The sequence below is a fragment of the Helianthus annuus genome, chromosome 2 (genome assembly GCF_002127325.2).
Source record: "Helianthus annuus cultivar XRQ/B chromosome 2, HanXRQr2.0-SUNRISE, whole genome shotgun sequence".
Taxonomy (NCBI): Eukaryota; Viridiplantae; Streptophyta; class Magnoliopsida; order Asterales; family Asteraceae; genus Helianthus; species Helianthus annuus.
The window spans coordinates 75,919,938-75,942,701 of NC_035434.2; positions in this window are offsets into that span (position 1 = coordinate 75,919,938).

The window sequence follows — 22,764 nt, forward strand, 5'->3', positions numbered from 1 at the left end:
CACCGATCACAGGAGTCTCGAGCATATTTTCAAGCAAAAGGAATTAAACATGCGACAACGCCGTTGGGTCGAACTTCTGAATGATTATGAATGCGCCATCAAGTATCATCCGGGCAAGGCCAATGTTGTGGCAGACGTCCTCAGCCGGAAAGACACTGTACCAAGGCGCGTGCGAGCATTGCAACTTACCATCCAGTCTAGTCTCCCTACCCAGATTCGAAATGCTCAGGTTGAAGCTCTGAAACCGGAAAACATCAGGGCTGAGTCCCTGCGGGGATCGAGACAACAACTAGAACAGAAAGAGGACGGCGCCTACTATGTGGCAGGGCGCATTTGGGTCCCACTTTACGGAGATCTACGAGAGCTTGTGATGGACGAAGCTCATAAGTCCCGTTATTCAGTACATCCTGGTGCAGATAAGATGTACCACGACTTAAAAACCACTTACTGGTGGCCTGGCATGAAAGCCCACATAGCAGCCTATGTTGGCAAATGTTTGACCTGCGCAAGAGTCAAGATCGAGTATCAGAAACCAGCAGGCCTACTCCAGCAACCCGAAATCCCGAAATGGAAATGGGAACAGATTTCCATGGATTTTGTTACAGGACTACCTAGATCCCAACGCGGGAATGACACTATTTGGGTGATAGTAGATCGATTGACTAAGTCTGCACACTTTCTGGCCATTAAGGAAACAGACAAGTTTTCTACCTTAGCAGAAATCTATTTGAAGGAAGTAGTCTCCAGGCACGGGGTGCCAACTTCTATTATTTCCGACCGAGACGCTCGTTTTACTTCCGAGTTGTGGCAAGCTATGCACAAATCCTTTGGCTCACGTTTGGACATGAGCACCGCTTATCACCCGCAAACGGATGGGCAGTCTGAACGCACCATCCAAACCCTGGAAGACATGCTTAGGGCATGTGTGATCGATTTTGGCAAGAACTGGGAGAAACATCTACCGCTGGTGGAATTCTCCTACAATAACAGCTATCACACCAGTATTCAGGCGGCACCTTTCGAGGCATTGTACGGTCGTAAATGCCGATCACCTCTCTGCTGGGCGGAAGTCGGTGATAGTCAACTCACAGGCCCAGAACTGGTGGTGGACACAACGGAAAAGATTTCACAGATCAGGCAACGCATGGCGGCAGCTCGTGACCGTCAGAAAAGCTACGCTGATAAGCGTAGGAAACCGTTAGAATTCCAGGTCGGGGACCGGGTTCTACTTAAAGTCTCACCCTGGAAGGGTGTGGTCCGTTTCGGTAAGCGGGGCAAGCTGAATCCACGGTATGTTGGACCATTCAAAATTACCGAGAAAGTCGGTAAGGTTGCTTATAGATTGAACCTGCCTGTAGAGCTGAGTGCTGTGCACAACGTATTTCACGTATCTAACCTGAAGAAGTGTTTGTCGGATGAAACACTTGTGATTCCTTTTAAGGAACTGACTATTGATGAACAGCTACACTTTACTGAGGAACCGATTGAGATCACGGATCGAGAAATCAAAACCCTCAAACGTAGCCAGATACCCCTTGTGCGAGTTCGTTGGAACTCACGACGCGGCCCAGAGTTTACCTGGGAGCGGGAGGACCAGATGAAGTCCAAGTATCCCCAGTTGTTCCCAAACGAAAACCCCAGCACTGAAGCTACAACCGAATTTCGGGACGAAATTCCAAACTAACGGGGGGATGATGTGACACCCCGTTGAAACACGCTAGCTTGGCAGTGGCTGCTTCAACTTTCGGGACGAAAGTTCTTAAAACTTGGGGATAATGTGACACTCGAGGTTTTTCCGAACGATCACCTCGTAATATTTTATGTGTATATAAATATTATTAAATGGAAACGTGATTTTTTTTACATGATATGTGTTGTATGTATGTATTATATATATATATATGAGAGCCGAAACCACGACCCGAGACCATGACTCGCAACCGGGCGGTTGCGAGTGGGCCACTCGGTCTCAAGTGGGCCGTTGAGCCGAAACCGGTTTGGGCCGAAACCCCAAGCCCAACCCGAAACCCCCTTAGTCTTGTTGACACTTGGTATATAATCCCCACTTTCCTTCATTTCCTTCATTTTGGCACCTTCACACAAACACATACACTTCTTATTCTCTCTCAACTAAGAAACCCTCAAACAACAAACCATCTCTCCTTCTCTTCTCGGTTCAAGCTTGGATCCCGGACAAGAAACTCGGACACTTCATCTCCTCGGCATCTTCCTTTATTTCGGCTCATTCTTCTTCTTCTCAACCGGTTAGTCATCATTATGTGCATAGGACTTATGTTGTGTATATGAACTAGAAAATGCTTGGTTAGAAACATTATGCATGATTCTAGGGTGATTTGTGAAGTAAACTATATGTGAAAACCATTTATGTGTGAATACTTGTGACATGTTTGGAATGACTAGAAAATGGTAGTCTAAGAATGTGTATGGCTAACCAAACTATGCTTCTTTGTTTCTTGCCAAATGAGGATGTTTAACATAAGATTTCGGATATATGATGTATGTTTTGTTGTTCTTGCATGTTGATCTTGCTAAAACATGTGATTTTGGTTCATAAATATATGATTTTGTTAAGGAGAAAACCCTAGAAAACTATGAACATGTGATGAACTAGTTTGAAGATGTTTTGAAGATTTAAAATGGCAAAGTTTGATCTATATGGTTTAATGGTCAAAAGAGGAAAAGTGTTTGTAGAAATCTTATTGGTTATTTCCGGATTTGGGCCTGAATTCTTGGTACAAAATGGACTGATGCATCTGCATCATCACGTGTACATGAAAGTGACAGATTACGACTCGCAACCACTGCATTACGACTCGAAATCACACGGTTGCGACTCGCAACCAAAGCATGACAAGTCGAAACCACGAGATTGCGACTCGAGACCACGCCGTTGCGACTCGCAACCAAAACGTGATGACTCGAGACCACGGTTGCGACTCGCAACCACAGCGTGACAAGCCGAAACCACCTGGTTGCGACTCGAGACCAGCTGGTTGCGAGTGGGCTGTCCATTTTGGTTATTGGGCCATTCTGTGTTAACTTGGACTGTCTGTTAGATGGACTATGTGTTGCTGTGTTCTGTTTGACTGTGTTACTGTTAGGGCCGGCCCAATAACCCCATGACTATCTACTTCTATGCTTGTTACGTGCCAGTATGTGTTTTACGTGAATGCTTGTATACCGAACCTGACCTATACCGGTAACCATGTTAGGACGTGGTGACCAACGTGATTGACAAGTAACCTAAACCTACCGAGCAACCCAAGGTGAGTTCACAACTTAAAAGCATGCGTCCCGGTGGTTTGGGACACGAGACTAACAACCCTATCCCCTGGTAAAAGGGGGATACCATTTACATACCTTCCCTAGTTATTGGGAACAAAACTTACTTATCCTTCCCGGGTATTGGGAAACCTTTTGGTTAATTACTGTTTATACGGATTGCAACTAATGGCACTAAACGAAACTCTATCACTCAAGTCCCTACTACAAATACCGATTAGTCGCCGGGTTCAGGCGAGCGGGTTATTAGTTGATAGCGCTATTTAGGTGTTTACCAGCCTCACACCGTGCCCTGGTTTGGGACGGTCGTGAACTAATGTACTCAGATATTCGTCAATGATGATAGAACATTGACATCGGGGCATCCTGCGGATACGCAACGGTTACCTAGTGTTCGGTATTGGAAAACAGTTTAGTCGCTAACTTTTGGGGTAGCTCCCCAGGGCATGTATAAACGGATAAATTAACCGGTGAAACAAAGTTTTTGGTAATTAAAACTGGACAACTAGTGAACTCACTCAGCATTATTGTTGACCCCTTACTGCATGCTTTGCAGGTAACCAGTGACGAAGGAGCTTGCAGCTTGGGAATGTGTAGTGTCTGTTCACCCTTGTGTTGGGTGTTACCTTATTTTGAAATATGAACTTTGTTTAAACTACTTCACTTTTGCTTCCGCTACTTATTAACTGTTTGAACTTAAAACCTTAAACTCTGAACTTGATATTTGCTAACCCTATGGTTAGTAAGTATTACTTTTGTTATCAACTTAATTATTCGGTATAATTGATGGCTGGATCCTGGTCAGTCACGCCCTCGAAGTGGGTGTTATCCGCTGGTGGATTTTGGGGGTGTGACATTTATAACCAAACTATGCACCAAATGGGCATTTTGGTAATTTCACATAAGGTTTAAAGGTCAAATCTGAAAATCTGAGTTTAAAACTTTTGCTTACTGTGAAAGTATAAAAATTTACTAAAAATATCAGTAGGTATCATGTCTTATATATTTAAAATAGTTTTAATACATACTATGCGTTAAAAACGCGTAAAAAGGCGGTTTTAAGCGATTTTCGGGTTTTATAAGAAAAGCTGATATTTTTATTATTCCGGAAGGCTTAAAATATTCTACTTATTATATTAGATCAGTAGAAAAAGGTTTGGTGTCAAAATGATTTGTAAAACTCATTTTATAGGACAAAAGGGTAAAACCGACAATAACCGAATCAAAGCTAGAACCCTATGTTATGCTCCGCCTAAAAATAAATAAAAATCTTCAAAAATCCCAAAATATTATTTTATATCAGTGGTAAAAAAGTTTGGTATAAAAATTTGGGTTTAAATAGGCTATATGCTTATTACGCCGTTTAATTAATAAAAGCTTTCTATTTACGCTAATGAGCATAACTCCTAATCTAGACCACAAACTGATGTCAAATTATTAGGGCAAGTTTATAATTTAGTAATTAAGGTTTCTATTTTTTTTACATTTTCAAAAATCACGTCTTAAGATTAAAAGGGATAATAGTCAACATTTAAGCATTTAATGGAAACATGAATATGAATCAGATAACTAATGAACCAAGTTGTATAATCACAGAGGGTTATACTAACATGAAACCTGTTCCTAATAAAGCTCTAAGTCATTTCTAAGACATGCTACATTGGGTCAGAACTGAAAGTCAAAGCAATAGTCTAATTTTGCGACTTTCGGTTCCGAATCGAGCTTAAACTGAAAATTGTCGGGTTGAACATGTTTAGACATGTTCTTACAGTAATTACAAAGTTATATGAGTGATAAAACATGTTGCATGGCTTCTACATTGTTAATTATGTGTTTATGCGAAAATTAGCTTTCTGTTGATTTTTTTTAATTAACTTTGACTCGATAATTGACCTAGTTAGAGTGGGAATCAGAGGGTGCCCTTTTAAGGGTTTATTACCCACATAATTACCAACTCAAAGCTACTTTCAATTCGAGATTTGACTGGACAAAATGTGATTAATCATGAAGTCAAACCTTAATTACGACGGTTTGACTTTTGGCTAATAAACTAAGTAAAACTGAATTAAGAAAGGTTAAGGACACTTACTGAAGTCCTTTGCACGACTAATGACCTCTAGGAAGTGGCCTTGAGCTCCAAGAATCTTCAGAACAAGAGTTGTGAAAGTTTTCAAGTGAGCAAGTGAATTGTTACAACTTGGGAGATCTTATATAGTGAATTTAATTCATCAAGATGATGCCAAGCAAGTCTACAGGTGTTATATGATGCTTACAGGTGCCCCCTATGCATGAAATACCATTGGAGGAGTCCCTGGTATATAAAACAAGCTTCATAAGTCGGTTAAACAGGCAGAACTGGCAGCTGTGCATGTTTTCTTCGCTGCAGACTGTCACGCGGCCCGCGTAAGACCCACACATGGTCTACGCCGCCGGTATGGGGGCCCAGAACAACTTAAAACAAGTTTCAAGATTTGCATTTTGGCCCCTGATCCTTTTAAACGTGGTTTTAACTTTATTTCCAGCATTTCCAACCCTTTAACTTGACTTTTAAGGGCTCCAAGACATAACCAAACACCGTTAAGTCCTCGGTTAACTTTATGATCACCCGAAAATCCTTAAATTTCAACGTTGACTCTTTTAACCCCTCATATACGAATGTTATCATAACTTTCTCATACTTCATCGAAACCTTGTGAAATTTTTATCACTTATTCTAGTGAGCATAATTAATCATTGCAAAACTTTGGGTTCGCTAAAAGGTCACTCAGAGGTATAAATTAAACTTGTTGACACATTTAGCCCCTGTAGTTTGTAATCTCTCACTTTCTTCCACAATTAGCTTCGTATGATCCATAATTCATTCGTTTAAGGGTATTCACATCGTGTAGGGTTGTTGAAAGGTATATTTATTCGTTGTTGAAACTTTGAATCCTTTTGCACACGTAGATTCTTTGTTTGTCAACTTTAGTCCCTCTAAGTTAATTCTCTACATGTTTAAAGTCCATGACACGTGTCGATATAATATTGGACATGAATTTTCAAGGTGTTACATCCTCACCCCCTTAAAAGAAATCTCGACCTTGAGATTTACTGAAATAAATGAGGGTACTTTTCTTTCATTGTGGACTCTACCTGTCACACCTTGGCTTTGCGGAAGCGTGGGTTTATTTGGTGTGACTTCTTAATACCATAGCTTAATCACAACCAAGCTATATGAAAATAAAACCGTGATGACCATCCATAGATTCATGTTTTAAAATGAAAATACCACAACATTGTTTAAAGCGTCGACACATGCAACGAGTTCACAACCTAACAAAACAAAAACATTGTTCATAAGACACAACCATAAACATGAAATAGACACAGTTTAAGAATTGCGACTCGTCCAGGTAAAAGCCACAACCCCTAAACTTGGATGACATCACCCTTCTTACGCAGCATGAAGACATTAGCATACCTCGCCAGATCCCTAATTCCCTGAAATACATGTAAGTTGAAAAATCAACAAAAATGTTGAGCGAGTTCATGTAAAGTGAGTATGTAAAACCTTTGTAAGTATAAAAATTCCCTGGTATGTAGCAAATAAGGAAATAAAGAGATCACCAATGGTTTGCAAGGCCATTGATATGTGTGAAGTGAAGTAGGAAGACTCAAACCTAGCAGATTTTTGCGTCGGGTACAAAGTCACCCCGAGGCCCGTTCTGTTGGGCCTGGAGTTGGGCTCGCTACACCCAGATAGATCTACCGCTAATGACCCTCGGTCCTACAATGAGGATTAATGGCCTCCAGTTTCAGCCTACTTACTCACATGATCTAAGTAGTAACCCTCCTTACGCTAACCATACCATGTAAAAAGTATTCGTAATCATAGTAACATGTATTTCACCCCCGAAGTATAAAAACTGAAAACAGTTAAGACAAAAAGGGGGACATGAACTCACTGAAGTGCGTCTCGAAATAGTAACTCCCAATAAACCTGCTGCGTGACGACCTACACGTACTAACCTCTATTAGACGGACGGTCGTGCTTTGGCTTAAGGTTTAATGTCTTTGGGAAATAGTTAGGCAACTATTTCGTATTTACACTTCTTAATTATTTAATAATTATATTCCTTCCCAAGGATGGGGGTTTTAATACATGTGCGTTTTTATAACTTCGACAATATATTATTAAGTCTTACTTAATAAAATATATTTTTATTCATTTGTCTAAAATATTCTATCTCCAAAATATACATATTTTTCCCAAAAATATTATATTTTATTCCATACAATTTCCAAAATAATACTTTTATCAAAATACGCATTTAAGAGTATTTTTCCGAAAATACATAAGTTACATTTTAGAGTTCGCGTGGTAATAATAATACCGTTGTAACTTAAATATTTATATGTAAAGGCGTTGGTATTATTTTGGAGGTCGTAACTTCATGATATTTCAAGTAATATTATTTTTACTCTAAAAATAATATAATTCACTAAATAATCACAAAGTCACACAAGCGTTTTACTATGAAATATATATTCCAAATATATATCTAACAAGTTTTATTTACGAAAATCCACCTTCGAATACTTGGTTATTCTATAATAAATATCATGGCGAATTTTGTTTGGAAAAACAAGTTAAAAATATATATATTCATAACACTTGTCACAAAATATTTCTAGCGTATCATTATTTTAAAAATATATATATTCATAACACTTGACAACACCTTGGGAACAACCTTAGATCTTCACACTATCTTGAAGTTTACTAGAAAGGATGTTGAATCTTCAAGAACAAGACTTGAAGATATGAAGAAGATTAAGATAGAGAGAGGGAGAGATGGAGTGTAGTGTTGAGTGTGGAATGATGGAGTTATGGTATGGTGGTATTTATAGACCTCCCATATAGCATATTCCTAGCATATTCCTAGCATATTCCTAGCATATTCCTGGCATATTCCTAGCATATTCCTGGCATATTCCTGGCATATTCCTAGCATATTCCTGGCATATTCCTGGTATATTCCTGGCATATTCCTGGTATATTCCTAGCATATTCCTGGCATATTCCTGGTATATTCCTGGCATATTCCTGGTATATTCCTAGCATATGCCTGGCATATTCCTGACATATTCCTGGCATATTCCTGGTATATTCCTAGCATATTCCTGGCATATTCCTTGCATATTCCTGGCATATTCCTGGTATATTCCTAGCATATTCCTGGCATATTCCTAGGTTTGCTGCGTTGCATGTGTTTTGCAGTATAAGCACTGTGTCGCGTAGGAACACACGGTACGCGCTTAAACTTGAAAAATAACGTTTTTAAGCGTTTTAATTTATTTTTTCAACACGAACCTGATTAAAATAAGATTTTAATCATAATAGAATATTTGTGGGATTTAAATATTATCCGGGCGGTCACCAACGTTCGTTTCGCAGTTTTGTCGTAATTAGTTCTTTAGTTCAAATAAACATGTTTTCGCCATACCGAATCCTTCGAAACTTATTTCTAAGTTATGTAAGGGATATTTAGGGTATGTTTGGCTTACGTCACAGTTCCGGAGTATATGTTGCTTTAAACTGATTGCGTTTAAGCACCAGTTTGCGTATAACCTTCCAGAAAGTAATTTAAAGCTTGAAATTGGTATCGAATCAAATTGTAAAATTAATAAACACAATTGCACATATAGTAACACCAAAAAAACACATAATAACACCAAAGCATATTGTTTTATTGATAACGGACATTTTTTTACATAATACGATGATTATATATCACAGTTGTCACAGGATTAGAATGTGGTTTAGGCCCGACAAGCTTGGATGCTTGTTTAATATGGGTAAACTAAACACATTCTGGATTTTGAGATAAAAATGATAAGGTTTGACCCGTTTCAGCTAATTTATGCAAACTAGTTACATAAACCGAACCGAATGCGAAAAAAGCGTAACGGGTAACCATAAGAGTCATATACAGGTTTCCTAAGTTAATATGCCTTAAATATGTTGTGACATCAGTAGGATATCTTCTATTATGCCCAAAACGAATTTAAACTCAAATTATGCCCCGTAGGGGTATTTTGGTCATTTAAAAGGTTATAAAAGAGATTAAATATAAATCAGAGTTTCAGGTCTGATATAATTAGTGAAAATACTTAATTTAATAAGTTATATTAGTAGGGTATTACATATATGTGAAATTTATCATTTATAACCAAACTATGCACCGAAGGGGCATTTTGGTAATTTCACATAAGGTTTAAAGGTCAAATCTGGAAATCTGAGTTTACAACTTTTGCTTACTGTTAAAGTATAAAAATTTACTAAAAATATCAGTAGGTATCAAGTCTTATATATTTAAAATAGTTTTAATACATACTATGCGTTAAAAACGCGTAAAAAGGCGGTTTTAAGCGATTTCCGGGTTTTATAAGAAAAACTGATATTTTTATTATTCTAGAAGGCTTAAAATATTCTATTTATCATATTAGATCAGTAGAAAAAGGTTTGGTGTCAAAATTGTAAAACTCATTTTATAGGCTAAAAGGGTAAAACCGACAATAACCGAATCAAAGCTAGAACCCTATGTTATGCTCAGCCTAAAAATAAATAAAAATCTTCAAAAATCCCAAAATATTATTTTATATCAGTGGGTAAAAAGTTTGGTATAAAAATTTGGGTTTAAATAGGCTATATGCTAATTACGCTGTTTAATTAATAAAAGCTTTCTATTTACGTTAATAAGCATAACTCCTAATCTAGACCTCAAACTGATGTCAAATTTTTAGGGCAAGTTTATAATTCAGTAATTAAGGTTTCTATTCTTTTACATTTTCAAAAATCACGTTTTAAGTTTAAAAGGGCATAATAGTCAACATTTAAGCATTTAACGGAAACATGCATATCAATCGGATAACTAATGAACCAAGTTGTATAATCACAGAGGGTTATACGACCATGAAACCTGGTCCTAATAAAGCTCTATGGCATTTCTAAAACATGCTACATTGGGTCAGAACTGAAAGTCAAAGCAAAAGTCTACTTTTGCGACTTTCGGTTCCGAACCGAGCTTAAACTGAAAATTGTCGGGTTGAACATGTTTAGACACGTTCTTACATTAATTACCAAGTTATGTGAGTGATAAAACAAGTTTCATGGCTTCTACATTGTTAATTATGTGTTTATGCAAAAATTAGCTTTCTGTTGACTTTTTTTTAATTAACTTTGACCCGACAATTGACCTAGTTAGAGTGGGAATCAGAGGGTGCCCTTTTAAGGGTTTATTACCCACATAATTACCAACTCAAAGCTACTTTCAATTCGATATTTGACTGGACAAAATGTGAGTAATCATGAAGTCAAACCTTAATTACGACGGTTTGACTTTAGGCTAATAAACTAAGTAAAACTGAATTAAGAATGGTTAAGGACACTTACTGAAGTCCTATGCACGACTAATGACCTCTAGGAAGTGGCCTTGAGCACCAGGAATCTTCAGAACAAGAGTTGTGATAGTTTTCAAGTGAGCAAGTGAATTGTTACAACTTGGGAGTTCTTATATAGTGAATTTAATTCATCAAGATGATGCCAAGCAAGTCTACAGGTGTTATATGATGCTTACAGTGCCCCCTATGCATGAAATACCATTGGAGGAGTCCCTGATATATAAAACAAGCTTCATAAGTCGGTTAAACAGGCAGAACAGGCAGCTGTGCGTGTTTTCTTCGCTGCAGACTGTCACGCGGCCCGCGTAAGACCCACACATGGTTAAAACAAGTTTCAAGATTTGCATTTTGGCCCCTGATCCTTTTAAACGTAGTTTTAACTTTATTTCTTGCATTTCCAACCCTTTAACTTGACTTTTAAGGGCTCCAAGACATAACCAAACACCGTTAAGTCCTCGGTTAACTTTATGATCACCCAAAAAGCCTTAAATTTCAACGTTGACGCTTTTAACCCCTCATATACGAATGTTATCATAACTTTCTCATACTTCATCGAAACCATGTGAAAATTTTATCACTTATTCTAGTGAGCATAATTAATCGTTACAAAACTTTGGGTTCGCTAAAAGGTCACTCGGAGGTATAAATTAAACATGTTGACACATTGAGCCCCTGTAGTTTGTAATCTCTCACTTTCTTCCACAATTAGCTTCGTATGATCCATAATTCATTCGTTTAAGGGTATACACATCGTGTAGAGTTGTTGAAAGGTATATTTATTCATTGTTGACACCTTGAATCCTTTTGCACACGTAGATTCTTTGTTTGTCAACTTCAGTCCCTCTAAGTTAATTCTTTACACGTTTAAAGTCCATGACACGTGTCGATATAATATTGGACATGAATTTTCGAGGTGTTACAGAATCCTTCTCTGTTGACTCATTCCTACACTTTGTCTGGTTGGAAGTCACCTGAAACCGGTAATTAGTTGCCATACACCAACTCCCCACACTGTCATCATCCCCCTTATTGTTTACCTACCTTCCCATTTTTTTCTAGAACCACTTTTCCTTGATGAAGATAAACATTTCTTAAAGCCCGTCGTGCACTTTCTCTTACCTAAAGAATTACCATCCAACCCATAAGTCCTACCCCCCTCATTAGAATTAGGTATGGGCCCATCATGTTCCCATCTAGGCCTTTTTCGCGATTTAAGCCTCTCCCCTACACCTATATTCTCCTCTGCTATAGTATCCCAGTGCTTGAGCTAATCAACTTCCGGTGTATCCCTATCTATCTTTTCCAAACTTGATTCGACATGCTTATCACTATTTACCCATGCATCATTTCTGAACTCTTCCTGCCTTCCTTCGTGAATCTGCATTCCTTCCTTGTCTCCCTCCCCACCTTCACCCACCCCTATATGTACCTGATTATCATCAATACCTACCTCAGGTAGATAATAGGTGGAAGAAGACTTACAACCGTGGACTCTTAACTTGTCGTATATACTTTTGCGTTCCACCTTAAATTAACTTGTCGAAATAGCCACACGATCGAAAGATAAATTGTCATCATTCACCAAAGCCTCCGAAGCATGAATAATCATGCCAAAACTATTACCAATAAGATCAAAATTATCCCTATCCCAAAGGTTTGTCGGCATCTCTCAAATACTTAACCATGCAAGTCTTTCTTCTTGGACATAATGATCACTCGAGTACTTAAGAGCGCTACAAACCTCTTTCCATATCTCTTTTTTATTCACCAAAACCTCCATAGCTTCTTCCACATTATCATAAGAAATAAGCACACCCATACCACCCATGTAACGTAAGTTATTACCCATTAAACCCTTCTCAATCAACACACTTTTCATATTAGCTAACAATTCTATCGTTTTCACCTTACCCACAAGCGATGACTGCCCCCAAACACCAGCCGCCTCAATGACACTTGGAGCCAACATAATTTTTTTTTTTGAATGTTCCTTCTGAATGCCACTCAACAACGAACTGTAGGTTCCTAACCCCCTTTCCTGAAAAAACTTACCATTAGACCCGATACCCAAATCTCCTTGTCTCACCATAGGAATCCTTTGAGTCTGGTTTCTATGATTATCCGTCACCTTCTTTCGATCCTCCTACCATTTGTCATATTTGGCAAGATTCCCTCCAAGTTTCGCCCCCAAGCACATTCCCCATACCATCAAATCCTCTCCTTCGTCTACTTCAAAAAATTTAACGAATCCAAAACGATTGCCTTCTCTATCTGTTGATGCATATTCTATGACAACAACTTAATAGTTTAATGGTTTAGTCTTTAGATATTTTGTATTGGACTTAGGATTTGTGTTGAGCTTGTTTAGAGAGGTAATGGGCTTGGAGAATGGCCTAGCCTAGCCCAGTCCAAAGCCCAGTATGCATGCAGACATGTACTATATAAACATGTTTTGCATTAGGGTTTTGGGTAATCCTCGGAGTTAGTCTTCCTAGAGTATTCTAGAAAGAGAGAGAAAACGTAGAGGAAAGAGTGAGAGTGATTGAGTTAGAGTCTTGAATTGATTGTAAACACTTGTGTTGGTTAATCAATAGAAGATGTTTTGAAAGTGATTGTTTGTGTTTCTTCATCTGAATAACTTATTTCTGTATTCGTTGATCAATTAAGGGGATTCCGCACCCTTGGTTGATTGTCAATCTCGTTATCGATCCACGTGTGATAGGGACCTAAGGTTTCCTTCTTCCTAACAATATAGACCGATGCCAATCTCCCTAAACCCCTGAAAAAAGTTTTGAGATCTTTTCTTCCTGAATTCCTTCAAGGATATTTGAGACAAACAGATTCGTTGTAGGAATCTTTGGTCTCCAAAACTCGCTTTTCATCACTTTCGTTTTCCTTGTACATCTCCCTTTATACGTTTGCCACTCCTAATTATTGCTCTAATCTTCTCTCCCTCCTGCCGACCGACGCCCGAACATCTCTGAGAGAATAGGGTTTTTCTTAAGTTTCCAACTATTAGGTTAACACCAATAATAAACCTGTAAGGTATGTTAGAAGCGGCCTAAAACCGGAAGCGATTAAAATTAAAGCGGCCTAAAACCGGAAGCGATTAAAATTAAAGCGGCCTAAAAACCGGAAGTGATTAAAATTAATCTGTAGATTAAAAAATGTGTAGAATGTATAAAACAAATTGGGCTTCTAGCTAACAACGAAAAAGATTATTAATCAAAAAATTCTAATTCTGTACCAAATTATTATATGTAACAACATAAACATAATCTGTATAAATGCTATGTGATTTATTATGTTGTTGGATAAGAAAGAATTCTCTTGATCCTCTAGCATCCTCTGCTATCCCACATAGGAACTTGCCCTATGAGTCATGAATTCTTACTGGTTTAGACGATTAGAACCGTTTTCCTCAGGTTTTATCGTTTTTCTATTAACTAGCTAGTTCAAATTAATAAACTCGTGTGTAGGGCGGTAAACGAACCGAACGTTCAGCGAACAGTTCGTGAACCGTTCAGCGGGAAGTTCGTTTATGTTCGTTCGTTTAATAAACGAACGAACATGAACAAGAAATTCCGTTCGATTAGTTAAATGAACGAACATGAACAAAGGTCTCGTTCGTTTAATTGTGTTCGTGAACGTTCGGTAAGGTGTTCGTGAACATTCGTTCATTTGCGTTCGTTTATGTTCGTATGTTCGTGTTTTAATTAAAGATTTTTATACTTTCATATATTTTATCTATACTTTTTATACTATTAAACTTTTATTTATATCATTACCCTAACAATTAAACTAGGAAACCCTCTTGCACCTTGTTTATGCATCATTTCCTTTTTTTTTCTCATTATTTACATCGACGAATATGATCTACCTCCGTTCCACAATAAGGGATTCAAGTTCTAGTGCTACTCTCTGGGCCATCCACCTTTATCCTTCATCGCGTTCGCCAAATTTATTTGTGTTCGCTTGTGTTCGTGAACCGTTCGTGAACACGCTCATTTCCTTAATGAACGAACACGAACATAAAATCTCGTTCGGTAAGTGTTCATGAACCGTTCGTGAACACATTTATTTCCTTAACGAACAAACACAAACAAGGCCTCGTTCGTGTTCGTTCGGTTCGTTTACAACTCTACTCGTGAGTTATTAAAGTATAAGCTTCATTTATTTTGACAATCATATAAAATCACCAAAATTGTAGAAAAACCCATAAGAATCAATGGGATTTAGATAAATGAATTTGTAATCAGCTACTTACGATGTTTTCATTGATATTTTTTAGTTAACGTAACTTTAAACGACTAAAAATTTATTCTCGGTTAAGTTAGGCTCCTATATTGGTTGTTTATTTGAATTCCATTGATTCATATACAATATACAAAGTTGTTACAGTCTAGATCAACTTCATAAAAACAAAGAATGAGCGTGTCTTGAAATCTATCTGTAGTGTACGTCATGAGTGTCTTTGATGATCATTATAGATTCTTTTTAATGTCCAACAAAACCCGATCACCTAGGTACACCCATAGGCAAAAGACCACTTACGCCCGCGATCGCAGACAAGGCTCTGGTTACCCGGCCAGTCACCAATTCCAGGGAAAACCCACCGCCCGAAGGCCCACTGTGGTAAAATCTATGGCTCGCAAATGACATTTTGTCTGTCACTAACGAGACTCTAACCGCCGATCTTCACTAGATAAAGTCATCTGGGTACCGCTATAGCACGAGAACTTTGGTTATGATCATTACAAATACGACAGATGCTACAAGAATTGGGTAGCTTTTATTTATAATACCATAAATTAAAAGAAAGCGGACCTACATAAATGATGCTTTACTAATGTTTGTTTTCGTTTTCAGTATTAATTAAAATCAATATAGCATGTTATTGAAGTTAATTTTGACCATAAATGACAATAATTCAAGTGTAGGGGCTGAGATGTATGTTAAGTGAAGCATCAAATAATATCATTAACGGCTTTTCAAAATGAAAGAGCCGTATTAAAACACACATCGTTCCAAAATAATTCTTATATTTATTGTATACTAGCATATAAACCATGTATCACACAAATTAAATATAAAAAAACTTAAATTTAATAATATTTTAATTTATAAATGCTATAAACCCATATATTACACACATAAAATATCAAAAAAATATAAATTTATACTTCTATATAATGTTGATCACATAATTAAAAATATCATAATAGTATAATCTAAGAGTAAAGTACCATTTTAGTCCCTGTGGTTTGGCCAGTTTTGCCAGTATAGTCCAATGGTTTTATTTATAGCATGTGGGTTCAAAAACTTTCGTCATTGTCATTTTAGCACAACTGACTTAACCTCATCCAAAAACTCCATTAAGTTAGGTAAAATTTTGTCCTTTTCTGTATTTATAGTAGTTCATTTATTAAACTCTCTCCTTTTAACCCACTATCTTCAACCTATGTGACTATGGACTCCTCTTAGAAGACCTTATGTGATGAATCTAACATTTTTACTGTATACAGTTGAATGTGTGTATCTCAAACATAGCAATCTATGAATATGTTTTTATATGTGTATCTAAACAAAACAAACGATACGAACAAACATAATTACCTGCAAAAAGTCAATTCCATAACTGATATTAGTTTCATTAGAAGGGAATGCTGCTACAACGGAGTCTCCTTTTGACACATGAAAAGGTTAAGTAAGATAGCGTGCTACTTTGTCATAATCTAATTTCATGTTTCAGCAAAATCAATTGACGCAACAGGAATTAATAATGAACGAAAATCGAAGTATCTTCCTGTTCCGGCTAACTCCAGCTAGATTCTCACCTTTGATAGATCACCGGAGTGAAGTGCCTGCCCTGTTTCGCCGGAGTGAAGTGTCGGCTGTCCGCTGATTGTCTGTTGCTGCTTACCGGTCTGCGATTATCAAGTAGTGTACGTTATATATGTGATAGGTTATTAGAGAGAGGGGGGGGGAGGTTGGAGAGAGAGTGAGAGGTATGGATCTCCATTAAATCAGAACGGAGGATTTGAAAGCATTATGGCGCGTGAGATTGTCTTTTGAGCATGAAACGGAAAATAGAGTTGCTTGCTTTCTGTTTATTCAAAATATGTTGAAGAAAATGGGTTAAAATGGAAGAGTTTAATAAATGAATTATGATAAATAATAGAAAAAGACAAAATTGTACCTAACTTAACGGAGTTCATGGATGGGGTTAAGTTAGACCAAAATGGCAATGGTGAAAAGTTTTTGGACCCACATGCTATATAAATGAAACCTTTGGACTATACTGACAAAATTGCCTAAACCACAGGGACCAAAATGACACTTTACTCATAATCTAATTATTGCGTATTCTGATAAGTACTAAATAAGGAAGGTTTAGTAAAAAAAGATCTAATTATTGTATTTTTTATTTTACTACAATATTTAATAAAATACATTGTATTTATCTAATAACATTAATTAGTATCATTAATTAAATAGTGCATCCTAATATAATTATGTTAGGGGTGGATTTACCAATGATCAGTGATCCTTAGTTACTGTTGGGTTTAGTGATCCTTGCTTCTGTTTCAGCTAGTGATCCTCAGAAGTGTTGCAGGACCAGGATCATGGATCATAGTAAGGATCCTTATTCTAACGATTGTCTACTTTGAATATGTTGTTGTTTTGCAGGAGTACAAACTTGGACTTGGTCTTGGCGATATTCCTGGAGCATATTCCATGTTTATTCCGCACGTGCATGACTGAGATAGACGTTATGGAGATCGTGGAGGACTTGCACCATTTGCGGAATGTTTGTTAGCTTAGATATTTTCTATTTTTAAATGGGATAGCGGGCTAAGATAGAAACACTTGGCTAATTTTGGCTAAACACACACTAGTAACTGCTCTCACCAGCTCGTAACCATTCACTTGGCGATTACACACTTTTATACACGTTACACTATAGTGATCCTTGTAACTAGCTTGCTATCATCCAAAGTTGTAATACATTTCTTGTTTAATCTGAGTTGGTGATCGGTAGTTTCCATCACCCGAGGTTTTTTATGCCGGAGATCATTCATTGATCAAGGGCTTTTTCCTCGTATAAATCTCTGTGTCACTTGTTCATTACATTTCAGAGTGATCCTTAATTTTGTTCGTTAATTCAAGCATCATACCCCGTAACAGAGAGTTTGGTTGCATTATCATTGCTTGATTTTTGACCAAAACAGTTTGGCGCCCACCGTGGGGCAATTGGTGCTTCATTCCTAAGGAATTCTTGTTTTTGTGATCATTTCGGTTCGTTGTAATCAAGCAGATGGCTTCTTCAGCAAAGAACACCTCAAGTGCAATGCCGACAATAAGTTCCACACAGGGCATTCCACCTTTGCCTCCAGCACCTTCTAGATCCAAGAAGAATGCTGAAATGAGAGACCAACTCCCATTTTCTCAAAACCACCAACTTCTTCTGTTTCTTCTAATCCTACTACTGGTGACCTTTTTACTTTGATTTTGCAGATGAGGGATCACATACAAGGGCAGGACAAGACCAATGAAAAGATTCTCAAGGAGATTTGTGAAATCAAGAGACAAAAAAGATCAGTGGAGGATCATTCTCCATTGATGCCTAGATCACTGAATTTTGACACCCCGGTCATAACTTCTCAGCATTCTGCAGCTCCGGATGTCCAATACTTGGGTGGAACAAGAGGAATGCACTACGGATCCTCAGCAACGTCTCAGGCTTTAGGATCCTATTTTCAACCAGCAGGATCCTTCTCTCAGCTTCAAGGATCCTTTGTAAGCTTAGGAGGGTACATGGGGACGCAACAGGTTCAAGGATCCTCTCAGGTACAAGGATCCTCCCAGGTTCAAGGATCCTCCTAGGTTCAAGGATCCTCCCAGGTTCAAGGATCCTCTTAGGTTCATGGATCCTTTCAGGTTCAAGGATCCTCCTTTCAGCCTCAAGGATCCTCACAGATTTTCGGATCCATGGATTATCCTCCGAGACCCCCATCCACAGTGCATCAAGGATCCAATGCTCCACAGGATCCAGGATCCTTAAGAAGTTTGCAACCTGGAAGTTCTGATGTCCATCAAGGAGACTTCATCCCAATGCAGACCATTGCTTCTTCTGGTCCTTCGATCGTACCAGAGCCTCGACAATATGGATTTACATCCGGGATTCCAAGCTTGAATCCACCGGGAGGTAACACTTTCAATAATTCTTATACCACTAACCATGGCCTTATGCAGGATACAGGTATCAACCAAGCTATGGCTAGGGAGTTACAAAAGCTTAAGGATATGATATCCAGCGTTCCAGGGGTAGTTAAGCCTATCCCTGAAATTGTAGATGGGAGCCATAAGATATCTCGTTTTGCACCACCTATTTGTGATGCTGAGATACCCAAGAGGTTCCAAATACCAACCATGAAGTTGTATGATGGCTCCACAGATCCTGAAGAACACATAGCTCAATACAGGGAAAGGATGGAGATTAACCCCATCCCAGAAAGGTTAAAGGAAGCATGTCTATGTAAGGGATTTGGATCCACCCTCACAGGATCAGCTCTTAAATGGCTGCTAAGTCTTCCCCCCTACTCTATTACTTCATTTGCTAATCTAGTTAACTTGTTTAATAACCAATTCTCTTGTAGTGGAAAGTTTGAACGATTAACTATTGATTTGTATAGGATAACACAAGGTCAAAATGAATCACTTAGAGATTATATAACCAAGTTTAGCAAAGAATCCTTAGACATCCCTAACTTGGATATAGCCACGGCTGTAGAAGCCTTTAAAATGGGGTTGCTTAGGGATTCATTATTCTATGATGATCTTGTTATGACACCTTGCAGGAATCTCGATGAAGTGAGAACCAGGGCCCTTAGATTCATCTGGTTAGAGGATGACAAAAGGATCCAGGAAAGACTAGTAGGATCCTCAAAACAGGAAAAACAAGGATCCTCTTTCAAGAGCAACGAGTTCAAATCCTACAACAAGTCTGGTAACCAGAACGTGCATGCAGTGGAACAGGAAGAGGATGATGAGGATTATCCTCCAATCTCTGAATACTGTTATTCTGTTGATAACAATGAACTGATTCTTGCAATGCAGAACTTAGGTGAGAAAGCTAGATGGCCAAGAAAAAGTGATAAACCAGCTGCTACAAAAGATAAATCAAAATGGTGTGCTTACCATGAGGATTTTGGGCATCTCACTGAAGAGCGTATTGCACTAAGAAAAGAAATTGGTTACTTGTTAAGCAAGGGGCACTTAAAGGAACTTTTGGGACGAAAGAAATCAAGAACCCAGGATCCTAAAAGGATCCCAGAAAAGCTCCAGCTCCTCCAGCAGATGCACAAGTTATAAACTTCATATCCAGAGGATCAAACATTTGCGGTACTTCCTTTTCAGCAGCCAAAAGACATGCCAAGGAGACCAAGATGGACAATGGAGACAGACCCATTCGAACATCCAGTGTTACCAAGGATAAAATCATAACTTTTGATGAGGATGATCGTATTGACATTCAGGATCCTCATCATGACGATCTTGTTATTACTCTTTTTATTTCTAACCATTTTGTTCGCAGGATCCTTTTAGATGGAGGAAACTCTGTGAACATCATCCAGCTTGATGTCCTTAAGAAGATGAATATTCCTGAATCCGATATCATACCAAGATCCTCAGTACTTGTGGGATTCAGTGGGGAGACCAAAAATACTCTAGGGGACATCAAACTCCCAATCTATATTGAGGGATTACATTCTTATCAAAAATTTTGTGTTATAGATTGCTTATCTTGTTGTAATGTTATCCTTGGCAGGCCATGGATACATGATATGAAGGCAGTCCCATCTACCTATCATCAGTGTGTAAAGCTTCCTAGTCCATGGGGGGTGGTAAAAATTGAGAGTGATCAGCAAGAGGCTAAGAACTGCTACACATCATCAATGAAGCCAGCCTCAAGACCAAGGGAGCAATAGCAATTAAAGTATCCTTCAAGAGACATCTTGGAGGCAAGAGAACAGGATTTGAAAGAAATCCTCATGGATCCTGATGATCCTGAATCCAAGATCTTCATAGGATCAAGGATCCTTAGTGACATTGAACAGGAGCTGATATCCTTCCTTAAAAGAAGAAAGACCACCTTTGCCTGGAAACATGAGGATATGACAGGTATATCTAAGGATGTAATAACTCATAAACTTGGCATTGACAGGTCATTCAAGCCAGTTCATCAAAAAAGGAGGAAGTTTGCACCTGAAAGGAATGCTATTATCCAGGAAGAGTTAGATAAACTACTCCGAGCAGGTATGATAAGGGAGGTTAAGTATCCAAAATGGTTAGCCAATGTGGTTGTTGTTCAAAAGAAAAATGGAAAGTGGAGGGTATGTGTCGACTTTACTGATTTAAACAAGGCATGTCCCAAGGATCCTTTCCCATTACCCCACATTGATTCCATGGTGGATGCTACCGCGGGTCATGAACTGTTAACTTTTATGGATGCTTCATCTGGATTTCAGTAAATTCAGATGGAACCATCTGATCAAGAGGATACAGCCTTTATGACCCCAACTGGTATATATTGTTATATTGCTATGCCATTTGGACTAAGAAATGCAGGTGCTACTTACCAAAGGCTAGTCAACATGATGTTCAAGGAACAAATTGGACACACTATGGAAGTCTATATAGACGACATGTTGGTTAAATCCAAGAAAGCTGAGGATCACCTTAAAGACTTGGAGGAAGCATTCAATATCCTTGATAAATTTAATATGAAACTAAATCCTTCCAAGTGTCATTTTGGTGTAAAAGCAGGTAAATTCCTAGGCTATATGGTGACTAAGAGGGGCATTGAAGCAAGTCCAGAACAAATCAAGGCTATTGTAAATATCAAGTCTCCTGCCAATGCTAAGGATGTTCAAAGATTGACAGGTAGGATCGTAGCCTTGAACAGATTCATATCCAAATCCTCAGAAAAGTGCAAGGAATTCTATGACATCCTGAGGAAAAACAAGAAATTTGAATGGACTAAGAAGCATGAAAGTGCCCTTAAAGCTCTTAAGGATTACCTGTCCTCAGCCCCCGCCTTCATGAAACCAGAAAAGGTGATATATTATCCTTATACTTAGCGGTATCCTCAAAAGCAGTCAGTGCAGTCCTTGTTAAGGATCATCAAGGTACACAACATCCTGTTTATTATGTAAGTAAGAGTTTGCTTGATGCTGAATCCAGGTATTCACATTTAGAAAAACTTATCCTTGCTTTGATTATGGCATCTACTAAATTAAGACATTATTTTAAAACTCATGCCATTATTGTTAAGACTAATTTTCCAATCAAGAATGTTCTGAGGAAACCTGAAATGTCAGGGAGGATGGCTAAGTGGGCAGTGAAGCTCAGTGCTTATGATATAAGATATGAGCCTAGAACAGCAATTAAATCCCAAGCCTTAGCTGACTTTGTGGCAGATTTCAGTAGTGACTTGCAAATGGAAGCTGAATTAGAAGTCCAACAGCTAGAGGAAACTAAGGATCCTTGGATACCCTACACTGATGGAGCCTCTAATATCAAAGGAACAGGGCTTGGAATACTACGAAAATCGCCACAGGGGACATAATACCCCACTCTATAGCTTGTGAGTTCCAAACTACTAACAATGAGGCTGAATATGAGGCCTTAATAGCTGGTTTGCAAATTGCTAAGCATATGAGGATCAAGTATCTTGAGGTACATGTAGATTCATTATTAATCACTAATCACTTTAATGGATCCTATGCTGTTAAAGGTGAAAAGCTAATCTAATATTTAGAGATAGTCAAAGAATTGGCACTCTCTTTTGTATCCTTTAGTTTGACACAGGTACCAAGGGAAGAGAATGCAGAGGCTGATGCATTGGCTAATCTAGGATCCTCCTTGAAGATCCAGGAGGATATAAGGATTCCTATTATCCATATCCTGACCCCTGCTATCGAGGATCATGCAGCTATGGAGATAGGAGAGGAT